The 13,034-nt window shown below is 38.6% G+C and overlaps 1 pseudogene; it reads left to right on the top strand.

The window, feature by feature from the left end:
* Window positions 1-11,215: 11,215 nt before the first annotated feature.
* LOC114097420 (high mobility group protein B3 pseudogene) lies at window positions 11,216-12,561 on the top strand (annotated as a pseudogene).
* Window positions 12,562-13,034: the final 473 nt, after the last annotated feature.

Raw genomic sequence — 13,034 nt, 5'->3', positions numbered from 1 at the left:
CACAAAGAGGCTGCCGGCCCAGTTCCCGCGGGGGCCGCTGGGAAACGTAGTCCGGGCGCAGAAAAGGCCGCAGCCTTGGTGAGTCCGGCTCCGCGGGAGCCACTTCGGCCTTGGTCCTCCCACTCCTGCCGCTCCCTGGCTTTCCAGAGCGGTGTCCGAAAGTCTTGATTTCTCTGGTCTCTTACTGGGCCGGGCACGGGCACAAGGCTGAGGGTCAGATTAGACGGTCTGGGTTTGAAGTGCGCAGACAAGGCTCGGCACACCTCCCTTGGCAACCTGGGTGGGGAACCTAGAGAGCGCGCTCTGGCCGCAGGGGAAGAGGTTTGCGCCCGGACCGCAGAGGGTGAGTGCCGAGTTCGTAGGATGCGCGGGAATACTCGAAGAAACGGGGTGCAGGGAGGCAAAGGGCGCAGGTGTACGACGCTTCTGTCCAGTCCTGCTTCCCCGCCCCAGGGCCTCTTGTCCCGGGATGGTTACCGTGAAGACTGGGAGGGGCGCGGATAGGGCAGAGAGTGTCACCCTTGGCAGGTGGTAACTGTTTTTGTGATTTGGTGACAGTGGGTGTGAATGGCTTCTCTCCCTAAAATGGCTCTTCTACCAGGTTTCTTGAAGTTTCTCTTTCTGCATATATACAGATACCAATGTCACACCTCCAAAGAAGCTGTTTCTAATGACGCCTCTCCCTCACACTCCACAGCTCCTTAATCTTTGTGTACTCTCTTAGAACACTTAGTATTTGTATTTACAGTTCTTATTTATTGTCTCCCCTCAAGTCATCTGATTGTGCTTTTGCGTGTGAATACATGACCATTTGTGTCATTATATTGTGAATGTAATTGTGTGAAACTTTGTATTGGGGTGTGCACGCTACATTTCTGTAATCATGTGTATGACTGTTACATGTATATGACATTTTTTAAGCATATAAAGCAGGGTTTATTTTAAAAGGGGTAACATAGACTTATTCAGGGAGTAGAAGGGGGACCATAGCTGGTAACCTGGTATCCCAGGAAAGTGTTCTGCCTTTTTATATGTCCAAGACTTCCTTTGTTCTGCTCTCTTCCCCTTATCTGTCTTCTTCCTGCCGTGCTAGGTCTAGGAACTGCTCCTCAGGATGGCTAAAAGGTGGGAAACAGGTGGGCTGGAGGGGTCTGGGATGAGTGAACAGAGCAGGAAGCAGGCCCAGGACTAATTAATTAGCAACTCCCTGTAGGGAGGGACAGTTCCTGGGACAGGTTATCTTAGCAGTGGGTTGGAGCTGGGGCAGGTTCTTGATAGGGGTAGAGGAAGGGCTCTGAAGGAATTAACATTTCAATCCCTCCATTTTCTGGATTTGACCCTTGCCTATCTGCCTGTCTAATTCTGGCTCCATTCCCCCATGTAATTTTAGGACCTCCTTACTACTGTGGCTGCTTCCAGCTGAAAGGGTTTGACACGGTGGGGCAAGAATGTATGTGACATTTTAAATGTAAACTATGGGAATGTGCTGTGATAGGGACTGATTTGTGGAAATGGAGTAGGAATGTTTGTAACAGACCTTGGAATTCTGCTCTGTGGTATAAGATTACAAACCACCTACTGTGTGCCATATGCCATTTGAGTTGTTGGGAGAGACACAAAGAAACTTTCAAACAATAGTGAATAGGCTGGGCCTGGTGGCACTTGCCTGTAATCCCAGCCTCTGGGGAGGCTGAGACAGGAGGATTGGGAGTTCAAAGCCTCAGCAAGAGCAAGGTACTAAGCAACTCAGTGAGACCCTGTCTCTAAATAAAATACAAAATAGGGCTGGGGATGTGGCTCAGTAGTTGAGTGCCCCTGAATTCAATCCTTGATTACCCCCCCAAAATATTGAATAGAATATTAATGAGCTGAAGGGTAACTTCAAGAGGCTTAATAGATGTGTAACTGGGTAGTATGGAAATATGGGTGTACACAAAGAAATAAAAAGCACTAGAAATGGCAACTATGTGGTAAAAAAGTAAGACATTGTTGAGTTTCTCCAAGAGATAAATTACTGTTTAAACAAAAATAAAAACAATGTAATTTTGAGTTTATAACATATATAGAAACAATTTTTGTGAAAATAATAGCATTAAGGCCAAAAGAAGAGAAGGAAATAGAATTATTAACATTCTTGTATTCTGTGTAACATAATATCACTTAAACAGTTATTGGGGTATTTGAAAGATGTACAGTATAAAACCTTTGAAAAAGATTAATAAAAGTCAATAAAAACACTAGCTATATCAGGAATGAAAAAAAATGACACCCGTCTACATCCTGTAGATATTAAAATAATTAGAGGAAATTACTAGCTTTACAACAATAACTGAAAAATTGGATAAAATGTATAAATTCTTGGGAAAATACAATTTACTGAAATCAATAAAATCCAAAAAAGTGACTGGATACCATGGTACACAACTGTAATCCCAGCAATTCTGGAAGTGGAGGCAGCAGGATCACAGGTTCCAGACTAGCCTCAGCAACTTAGTGAGGCCATAAGCAACTTAGTGCCAAAATATAAAAAAAAGTAGTGTCACAGGAGCTGGGTAGAGTGCTGTAAGTCAATGGTAGAGTGCTTGCCTGGCATGTGTGAGGCACTCAGTTCAATCCTCAGCACCACATATAAATAAATAAAGGTATTATGTGCATCTGTTTTTTTTAAAAGTAGTCTCAAAGTATAAAATAAAAAAGCAGGAGATGTAGCCCAGTGGCAAAGCACCCTGGGTTGAATTCCCAGTACCAAAAAAAAAAAAATTTTTTTTAATCTGATAAGTTAATCTATTATTTAAAAAAGAAAAAAAAATGGGTTGGGAGTTGTAGCTCAGGGGTAGAGCACTTGCTGGGAGTTGTAACTCAGGGGTAGAGCACTGGGTTCACTCCTCAGCACCACATAAAAATTAACAAACAAAATAAAGATATTATGTCCATCTATAACTAAAAAATAAATAAATAAAGATTGAGGTTCTGGGAGGAATCTTGTGATTTCTCCCTTATTTAAAAAAGAAAAAAAGAAAAAAAACAGCTGGGAGTATAGAGTGCTTGCCTAGCATGTACATGTACAAAACACTAGGCTTAACCCCGAGTACTGCAATAATAAAATAAAAGGAGAAAAAAGCCCTGACAAAGAAATGCTAATAACCAGTGGGCTTTTACCATAAAGTACTGCAAGAAAGCAATAAAACCAGCCAGGTGTGATGGCACACACCTGTAGCCCCAGGTACTCAGGAGGCTGTGGCAGTAGGATCACAAGTTTGAAGTCAGCCTGAACAACTTATATTCTGTCTCAAAATTCAAAGCAAAAAGAATTGGGGGTGAATCTCACTGGTGGAGTGCTACCCCTAACCCTTGGGTTCAAACCTCAGTAACACAACATAGACAGAAAAACAATAAAATCAATATTGTACACATTTTTTTCAAAGATAGAAATCAGAAAGTACTTATTAACCCATTTTATGAAGCCAGCATAATCTTGGGTTCAAAACCTGAAAAGGACAATACAGGAAGATAAAATCATGGATCAACTGTCTCATGAGCATGGATGCAAAAATCTTTAATGGAGTATTAACAAAATGAAAGCAGTGATATATAAAAAGGGTAATATATAATGACCAGTGTGATAGGTCATTATATATTGTGACCCCACTGTCTCACACATAAAGTCACCCAGAGTCCTAGAGATGGATGTCCAGGAGACCCACAGGCCACTTCTCAGTCTACTCCTCACCTGCAGAACTAAGCTGCAGGAAGATCCTATTCCTGCCCCCAAAGTTCAAGGAATTGCCTCTGTTCAGTTGGATGGAACTCAGCCTCAGTGGACTCTGAATAGTAGTAAAGTGTTAGGGTTAACATTTGGAAAATCGATTAATGCAACACATTTCATTAATAGAAAAATAACCATTTTGATGTATGAAAAAGCATTTTACAAAACTCAACACTTTTTCATCATTAAAACAAACTTTCAACACTCATAGAAGGGAACTTTATAACCTAACAAGGGCTGGGGCTCTTGTGGCAGCTCAGTGGCAGAGCGCTTGCCTAGCACATGTGAGGCACTGGGTTTGATCCTCAGCATTGCATAAAAGTAAACAAATAAAATAAAGGCATGCTGTCTATCTACAACTACAAAAAATTTTTTTAAATAACCTAACAAAAAACAGTGTAGAAACTTACATGAGAGAATATACCTAACAAAAAAATATGGACGATGTTTTTCTCAGCAATTGGGATTGTGAAAAGAATATTATGACTGCTTTTATTCAACATTGTATTGGCAATCATAGAGCAAAAAGCAAGCCAAAGATAGGAAAGATTAAGATATAAAAGCCTAAAGATTGTCCAAGAAGAAATAAAACATGATTTCAGGAGAAAATTATTGTGTACAGCCAAGTGCTGTGGTACATACCTGTAAACCTAACACTTGGTAGGCTGAGGCAGGAGAATCACAGCCAAACTCAGCAAAGTAGCAAGGCACTAAGCAACTTAGTGAGACCATTTCAAAAATAAAAAATAAGGGGCTGGGTTTGTGGCTCAGTGGTAGAGTGCTTGCCTAGCATGAACAATGCACTGGGTTCGATCCTCAGTACCACATAAATATAAAATCCACGTAAAACTAAAAAATAAATATTTTTTAAAAATAAAAATAAAAATAAAAAATAAAAAGGTCTGGGATATAGCTCAGTGGTAAGAAGAGTTCAATCTCTAGCACCAAAAAAAAAAAAAAAAAAAAAAAAAGAGGTTTGTGTACAAAACTAAAAGAATAAACCAATGTATTACTATTAATCAGTGAATTTAGCAAAGTCTCTGGATATAAGAGAGTAAAAGATTAAATGCACATATGCAACTGTTAAACAAATTGAAAATGATAATTTAAAAATGATCCTCCTAAATCTTATAGATACTTAAGGAGATACATAGCATAGATCTATATTCATGAGGGTAACACAGATAAATTATATTATGTAAGACTTTGTGTGGAATGAATATTATTAAAACATTACTCTTCCAAAAACTTCTTTTGAAATGTCAAATACTTATCATCTATCTAACTAAAAATGTGCAAGACATTTATATTGAAATGTCACAAAGTAATATTGATAAAAATTAATAATAAAAATGGAGAGATATACTCTGTTCATGAATTAGAAGATCCAATAATGTAAAGAGGTCAAATAGTATCAAATTATTTGTAAGACTCAATGAAATCAATAAAATTTTCAGTAGTTTAAAAATATGTATACATAGTTGGGTACAGTGATGCATGTCCATAATCTCAGAGACTCAACTCAGTAGGCTGAAGCAGGAAGATTGCAAGTTGGAGGCCAGCCTCAGCAATGTAGTGAGACCCTGTCTCAAAATAAAAAAAATTAAAAGGGCTCAGTGGCAGAGGGCCCTGGTTTCATTCTCCAGTATAAGAAAAAAAAATATGTATATGCCTATAGAAATTGAGAAGCTGATTCTGGAATTCATATAGAAAAGCAGAGGATGAAGAATAGTGAAGGCAATTGAAGAATAATGACAAGGTTGGAGAACTTATTATAGTAAATAAGATGACCTATTTGTTGTAATGTACACAAACCAGCCAATGAAACAATAGAGAATCTAGAAACAGATGACAATTGTATGGTGTATTTGTTTTCTATTGCTGTGTAACAAATAACCACAAAGTTTGAGTTCTGTAGATCAGAGTTTGGTCTCTCTCCTTCTATTCTCACAAAGCTTAAAATCAAGATGTCTGCCAGGCTAGGCTTTTATCTGGAGGCTCTCTGGAGGCCTCCACTGGGAGGATGACTGTACTTTCACACTCATTGAGGTAGTCAGCAGGAATTTTTTTTTTTTTGGGGGGGGGGCTGCTGGGGATTGAATTTAGGCCCTTGCATATGCTAGGCAAGCACTGTACTGCTGAGCCACATTCCCAGCCCCCCTCCCCTCAGCAGAATACATTTTCTTTTCTTTTGGTTATAGGACTAGGTCTCTTGTCCACCTTCAGCTGAAAGGCTGCTCTCAGCTCCTAGAGGCCATTTTTAGGTCCTTTTCCCTGAGACCCTTTCATCTTCAAGCCAGCAACGCTGTGTCAAGTCTCCCTATGCTTCACATCTCTGAATTCTCTTTTGCTATCAGCCAGGGATGATTTTTTTAACAGTTGTTGATGGACAGCATGGCTTTATTTTATTTATTTATTTTATGTGGTGCTGTGGATTGAACCAAGTGCCTCACACATGCTAGACAAGCACTCTGCCACTGAGCTATAGCCCCAGCCCAGCCAGGGATGATTTTTACTTCTAAAAAGTTCATGTAATTAGGTTAGGCTTACTCAGATAATCTCCTTATCATAGGTCAATCTATTGGTAGTCTTATGTACACCTGCAAAATCCCTTTTGCTATGTAATATAACTAGAGGCAGATCATGGAACTCTTCTTAGAATTCTGCTTAATTAGTATGGTTACTGGATTTATGACACAGACAACTTTGTGTCAAAGAAATGGTGAACTTTTCAATGGTGCCAAAGTCAATTGGATATCAAATAAAAAAATCATATATTGATACCTACACCTCACACAATTTAGAAAAATTTAATTTCAGATAGATTGCAGATAAGATTTTAAGAGGTAAGTTAGGCAATCTTTGTTATATGGAAAATGCAAAAAATTTATTAAACAGGAAATAAAATCAGTAAATATAGGAAAGGTTAGTGAATTGGAGCATAATAAAACTAAGATATTCTCATCATCAAAAGACACCATTAAGACACCTGGGGTGCACACCTGTAAACACAGTTTTACATGGGAGGCTGAGGAAGAAGTGCAACTTCTAGACCAGCCTTAGAAACTTAGCAAAACCCTCAACAACCTAACAAGACCATCTGAACACTTTAGAAAAAGGACTGGGAATGTATCTCAGTGGTAAAGTGCCCCTGGGTTCAATCCTCAGTTTTTCGCATGCACATGCAAAAGATAGCTTGGGGATGTAGCTCAGTGGTAGAGCACTGGCCTACCGTGAGAGAGACCCTGGATTTGATCCCCAGTACCAAAAAAGACACCATTAAAAGACTGAAAAAGCAATTTTCAAAGAGGGAGAATATATTCACAGTACATATATCTCAGAGGATACTCACCCAGAATCTTTAAATAACTCATATAAATCAAGAAGAGAAGTTACCCACTCATACATTGCTGATGGGACTCCACATTGGTGCAATTATTCTGGAAAGCAGTATGGAGATTTCTAAATCTTGGAATGGAACTACCATTTGACCTAGTCATTCCACTCCTAGATTTATACCCAAAGGACTAAAAATCATCATACTACCATACTACAGTGACACAACCACATCAATGTTTATAGCAGCTCAATTCACAATAGCTTAAACTATGGAAACAACGTAGGTGCCCTTCAATAGATGAATGGATCAACACTGTGATACATATACACAATGGAATATTACTCAGCCTTAAAGAAGAATGAAATTATGGCATTTCTGGTAAATGGATGGAACTGGACAAATAAGCCAATCCCAAAGAATCAAAGGCTGAATGTTTTCTTTGATATGTGCATGCTAATTCACAATGGGGTTGGGGAGAATAGAGGTATTTTGGACTAGACAGAAGTGAAGGGCAGGGGAGGAGATATGGGGGTAGGAATGATAGTAGAATGAATCAGACATTATTATCCTAGGTCCATATATGATTACATGACCTGCGTAACCAAATCATGTACAACCATACAAATGAGAAGTCATATTCCATTTATATATCATGTGTCAAAATGCATTCCATTGTCATGTATAGCTAATTAGAACAAATTAAAAATATATTTAGGGGTTGGGGTTGTGGCTTGAAGGTAGAGTGCTCGCCTGGCATGTGAGGCACTGGGTTCAGTCTTCAGCACCACATAAAAATAAAATAGAGGTATTGTGGCAACATACAACATATATATATATATATATATATATATATATATATATATATATATATATATATATTTATTTAAAAATATATTTTAAAAAGTTACCCACTAGGTAAATGAGCAAAAATCTAAAAGTACTTAATGATAAAACTATGTAAAGCTAATCAAGGGAATGTAAATTAAAACCAACTTGTAGGGCTGGGGTTGTGGCTCAGTGGTAAAGTGCTCGCCTAGGGTTAGATCCTCAGCACCACATAAATGTAAAATAAAATATTGTGTCCACCTAAAACTAATAAATAAATATTTTAAAAAACCCAACTTGTAATAATACCACACAACCATCACATATACAAAAAGGATAATATCAGATTTAGCAACCATATAGGGTGCCAGAATCCTCATACAATACTAATAGGAATTTTACTTAGAACTATTCTGGGACACTGTTAGACAGTATCTAGTGAAATTTGACATGTGGCCATATGATATAGTAATCCTACTCTTAGTATATATCCCAGAGAAGTGAATACAATTTTGCCCAAATAATGTTGTGAAAATTAACAGTAACACTCACATTCCCAGTGTAATGCATTGATATGCTAATGGGTCCCAATGAATTAAGCCTTTTAGCACCCCCACCTTTTTTTTTCCCTAGGAATTGAACCCATGGGTATTTTACCACTGAGCTAAGTCCCCAATCCTTTTTATTTTTTGTTTGAGACAGGGTCTTGCTATATTGCTTAGGACCTCTATAGCTTGTTGGGGCTGACCTTGAACTTGTGATCCCCCTGCCACTGTTATCACATGAAGAAGCCATGTTTAGTCTTCTAAAGGATGAGAGGCTACCTGGAAGAGAACAAAGAATCACCATAGTAACAGCTATGGAATGGTTTTAAAGAATTGGGGAAATCTTAAAAATAACCCACGTATTCACTAATAAGGGAACATTTAAATAAACTATGACATATCTCTACAATGGAATATTATTCACTTATTTTGTATTAGAAGGGGATATTCTATCTACTTATATGCAAAGAACTTCGGGATGTATTACTAATGTGAAAAGAAAGGAAGGTCCAAAAGGGTGTATATAGTTTACCACCTTCTTCATAAAATAGGAATGGCAGGGGTTGTGGCTCAGTGGTAGAGCACTTGCCTAGCACATGTAAGGCCTGGGTTCAATCCTCAACAGAACATAAAAATAAATAAATAAAATAAAGGTAATTTGTCCATCTACAACTAAAAAAAATTTTTTTTGGTAGCAAGGACTGAACTCAGGGGCATTATACCACTGAGCCACACCCCCAGCCCTCTTGTGAATTATATTTTAGAGACAGGGTCTCACTGAGTTGCTTAGCACCTTGCTTTTGTTGAGGCTTGCTTTAAACTTGCAATCCTCCTACCTCAGCCTCCCAAGCCACTGGGATTACATGCATGTGCGCCACCATTCTGGGCTGCAACTAAAAAATGTTTTTTAAAAATAGGAATGGTAGGAAAAATAAAGGTATAATAGAAGAATCAGTTATATAGAGAGAAGAAAATTGTATTCCACCACTAGAATTAAGAAAGGATTAAGCTTATGTTCATGAAATAGAGCAGTATAAAGAGGAAATGTAGTAATAAAATTAGAAAGATAATAGCTTTGCTTCTATTTACCACCCATAGACAAAAAGCATCCCAGGAGTGAGGATATTCTTGTTTCCCATAGCACTTTGCTTTCCCCAATCTTAATCCAGTTAAACCCATTGAATTTCTAGAGAACAATGAACAAAAATAATCCTTGAAGAAGCTTGTTGGGAAAATGAAGTTTAAGCTTCTGACTTTTGGACTTTTTTAAACTTATTTTTAGATGTTGATGGACATTATTTTATTCATTTAATTAAATGTGGTGCTGAGAATTGTACCTAGTGCCTCACACATGCTAGGCAAGCACTCTACCACCGAGCCACAACCCCAACCTTTTTTGGACTTTTTTTATGGTGTCCTGGGGGGCAGGGCTCTCCCAACTAAGGACTCAGGTGAACATCTAGCTCAGAAACACTACCTTTTGGAAGTGGGGTACTGTTTTATTGGGTCTTGTGATGGCTCCTCTGACCTTAGGGGTCTGTGAAAAAAAGAAAGAGAAAGCACATGCTGAACCCCCCCCTTTTTTTAATTGGGGAGAAGCCATTCAAATGAGGCAAGGGGTAGGATTACAAAGGAATAGGTGAGTGTAGCTCAACCCCAGTGGGCATGCTTATGCCTTGCTATCAGAGCTGGGACAATGCTCAAGTCACTACGAAATGTAGTAATTAGTCAGAACCCCCAGGATCAGGAATTGAAGGTTATCTGCATCCAGAGCAGCTCCGGACAGGTCTTCAAATAGTAGTTGAAGCAAAATAAACTTTTACTCTCATGGATTTGGAGTGAATTTCCAGTGTATTTACATTTCATTTTCTTACTGGGCTATAATAATTTCAGATTGCAAATGTGTCTACTTTACTTTTGAATGCCTCTAAAATCTCCTGACACAGGGCTTTGACCTTCCTAGATTTCTCATATTTGAGCTAAAGAATCCATTTTCAGAAATGAGACTATGGAAATAACTGTACATATGCTGAAACATATATATTCAAGGGAAATTCCATAAAGTATGATTTTTTTTTTAATTTTTTGATACCAGGGATTGAACCCAGGGTACTTAACCACTGAGCCATATCCCTAGTCCTTTTTACATTTTATTTTGAGACAGGGTTTTACTAAGTTGCTTAGGGCCTCGATAAGGTGCTGGGGCTGGCTTTGAACTTGTGATCCTCCTGCTTCAGTCTGTGGAATCGCCCAGATTACAGGCGTGCCTGGCCATAAAATATGATTTAGGACAATTTTTTTTAAAAAAAGGAATCTGAAACATCAGGCTGTGTTGTATAAACTATGATATACCAGAAGGAATGTTCCTAAGCTTAAAAACAGTGCCCACAGCAAACTGGGTATAGGAAGGACAGGGAACAAACTCCTAAATGAATCACTATCTGCCCCAAGTTTTAAAATATAGGAAATGTCATGCGGCTCTCATGGAGACAGCCAGCATGAGGCTGGGGAGCGCTGAGCCACCCATTGTGCCCTGTGCTGCCCAGACTAGTCAGGATGGCTAAAGGTGACCCCAAGAAACCAAAGGGCAAGATGTCTGCTTACGCCTTCTTTGTGTAGACTTTGAGAGAAGAACATAAGAAGAAAAACATAAGAAGAAAAACCCACAAGGGCTGGGGTTGTGGCTCAGCAGTAGAGCGCTGGCCTAGCCCTTGCGAGGCACTGGGTTTGATCCTCAGCACCACATAAAAATAAATAAAATAAAGGTATTGTGTCCAACCAGAACTTTAAAAGTTTTGAAAAAAAAAAAAAGAAAAATCCAGAAGTTCCTGTCAATGTTGTTGAATTTTCCAAGTATTACTCTGACAGGTGGAAGACAATGTCTGGGAAAGAGAAATCTAAATTTGATGAAATGGCAAAGGTGGATAAAGTACGCTATAATCGGGAAATGAAGGATTATGAACCAGCTAAGGGAGGCAAGAAGAAAAAGGACCCCAATGCCTTCAAAAGACCACCATCTGGATTCTTCCTGTTCTGTTCAGATTTCCACCCCAAGATCAAGTCCACAAGTCCTGGTATCTCCATTGGAGATGTGGCAAAAAAGCTGGGTGAGATGTGGAATAACTTAAGTGGCAGCAAAAAGCAGCCATACATCACTAAGGCCGCAAAGCTGAAGGAGAAATACGAGAAGGATGTTGCTGACTATAAGTCTAAAGGAAAGTTTGATGGCTCAAAGGGTCCTGCTAAAGTTGCCTGGAAAAAAGTGTAAGAGGAGGAGAAGGAAGATGAATAAAAAACTGTTTATCCTTCTCCTTGTGAATACCTTAGAGTAGGGGAGCACCGTGATTGACACATCTTATGTGAGATGTGTCTGTTACTCTCATTAGGTTTAATTTCAGAATTTGATCACGATAGTAAAGTCTCTCAAAGTGCTCTAGAAATTGTCAGTGGTTTACATTAAGTGGCCCTGGGGTCCAGAGCACCCTAAAACTGTATCAAAGTTGTACATATTTCCAAACATTTTTAAAATGAAAAGGCACTCTCGGGTTCTCCTCACTCTATGCATTTTGCTGTTGGTGTAACAAGGCATTTGAAGATGTTTCTGGCACTTTTTAAAAAATTTGTAAGGTGGTGTTAAGTATATGGTTATTGGTTAGAAGTCCTCAGTTATCAACTGTACGTATCTATAGTCTGAAAAAGAACAAAACAACCAAGACAAATTCTTGATGCTCCTTGCCTAGCGTTGAGGCTGTTCAGGAAGATGCCTTTTGGAGGGGCCGTAGCTCAGGATGTGCACTGTGAGGCTGGACCTGTTGACACTGTGGTGGGCATCCATTTAGCTTCACATTGTTTTATTTTGTATGTAGTGATATAGCATTCTGCTGCCTTTGTTAGTTGTAGAAAAAGGAGGGGTCAGCTGGCATGAGAAGTATTTAAATTTTTTTTAGTTAAGTACAGTAGATTTTAAACTTTGTTTTCAAACAAACTGTAGAACTCTTCATTGTCAGCAAAGAGCCACTGCATCAAAGTTCAAGAACCTTCTGTACTTAAATGCAATTTGCAATGTTATGTTATTTTTTTGTATGTTTAGAATGCTGAAATGTTTTTGAAGTTAAATAAACAATATTACATTTTTAAAAATATAGGAAATGTTATGTCCTGAAATACAAGCAGGTCTTAATGGTATTAATTTAATTAAAAAAATGAAACAGAAAAATAGGAAACACTAACACTTTTCTTGGAGAAAAGCAGAGCTGAGGAAGGAAGTAGGAGTCATGAGACACCAGGTCTTCACTTATAACAGAACAACTCAGACAGTGTGCTCCACATCCAACCACCTGCATTAAAAGAGAGATTAAAACCATTTTGTTCCTTATTGTGAAAGAGAAAGGTCAGGCTCTCTACTCTGTGGGACTCCATTCTTCCCCAAGTTCACAGCAGCATACTGAGGAGCACTTTGGACTGGAAGTACTGTATGTTCTAAAGTTCATTAGGCTTATGTAGGAGTTCCAGTGTAAAATCTCGATTGGGGGAAATGAGAATTCCTGATATTTGAGCC

The sequence above is a fragment of the Marmota flaviventris genome, chromosome 18 (genome assembly GCF_047511675.1).
Source record: "Marmota flaviventris isolate mMarFla1 chromosome 18, mMarFla1.hap1, whole genome shotgun sequence".
In the NCBI taxonomy this organism is placed as follows: domain Eukaryota; kingdom Metazoa; phylum Chordata; class Mammalia; order Rodentia; family Sciuridae; genus Marmota; species Marmota flaviventris.
This window is presented reverse-complemented; position numbering and strand designations above follow the sequence as displayed.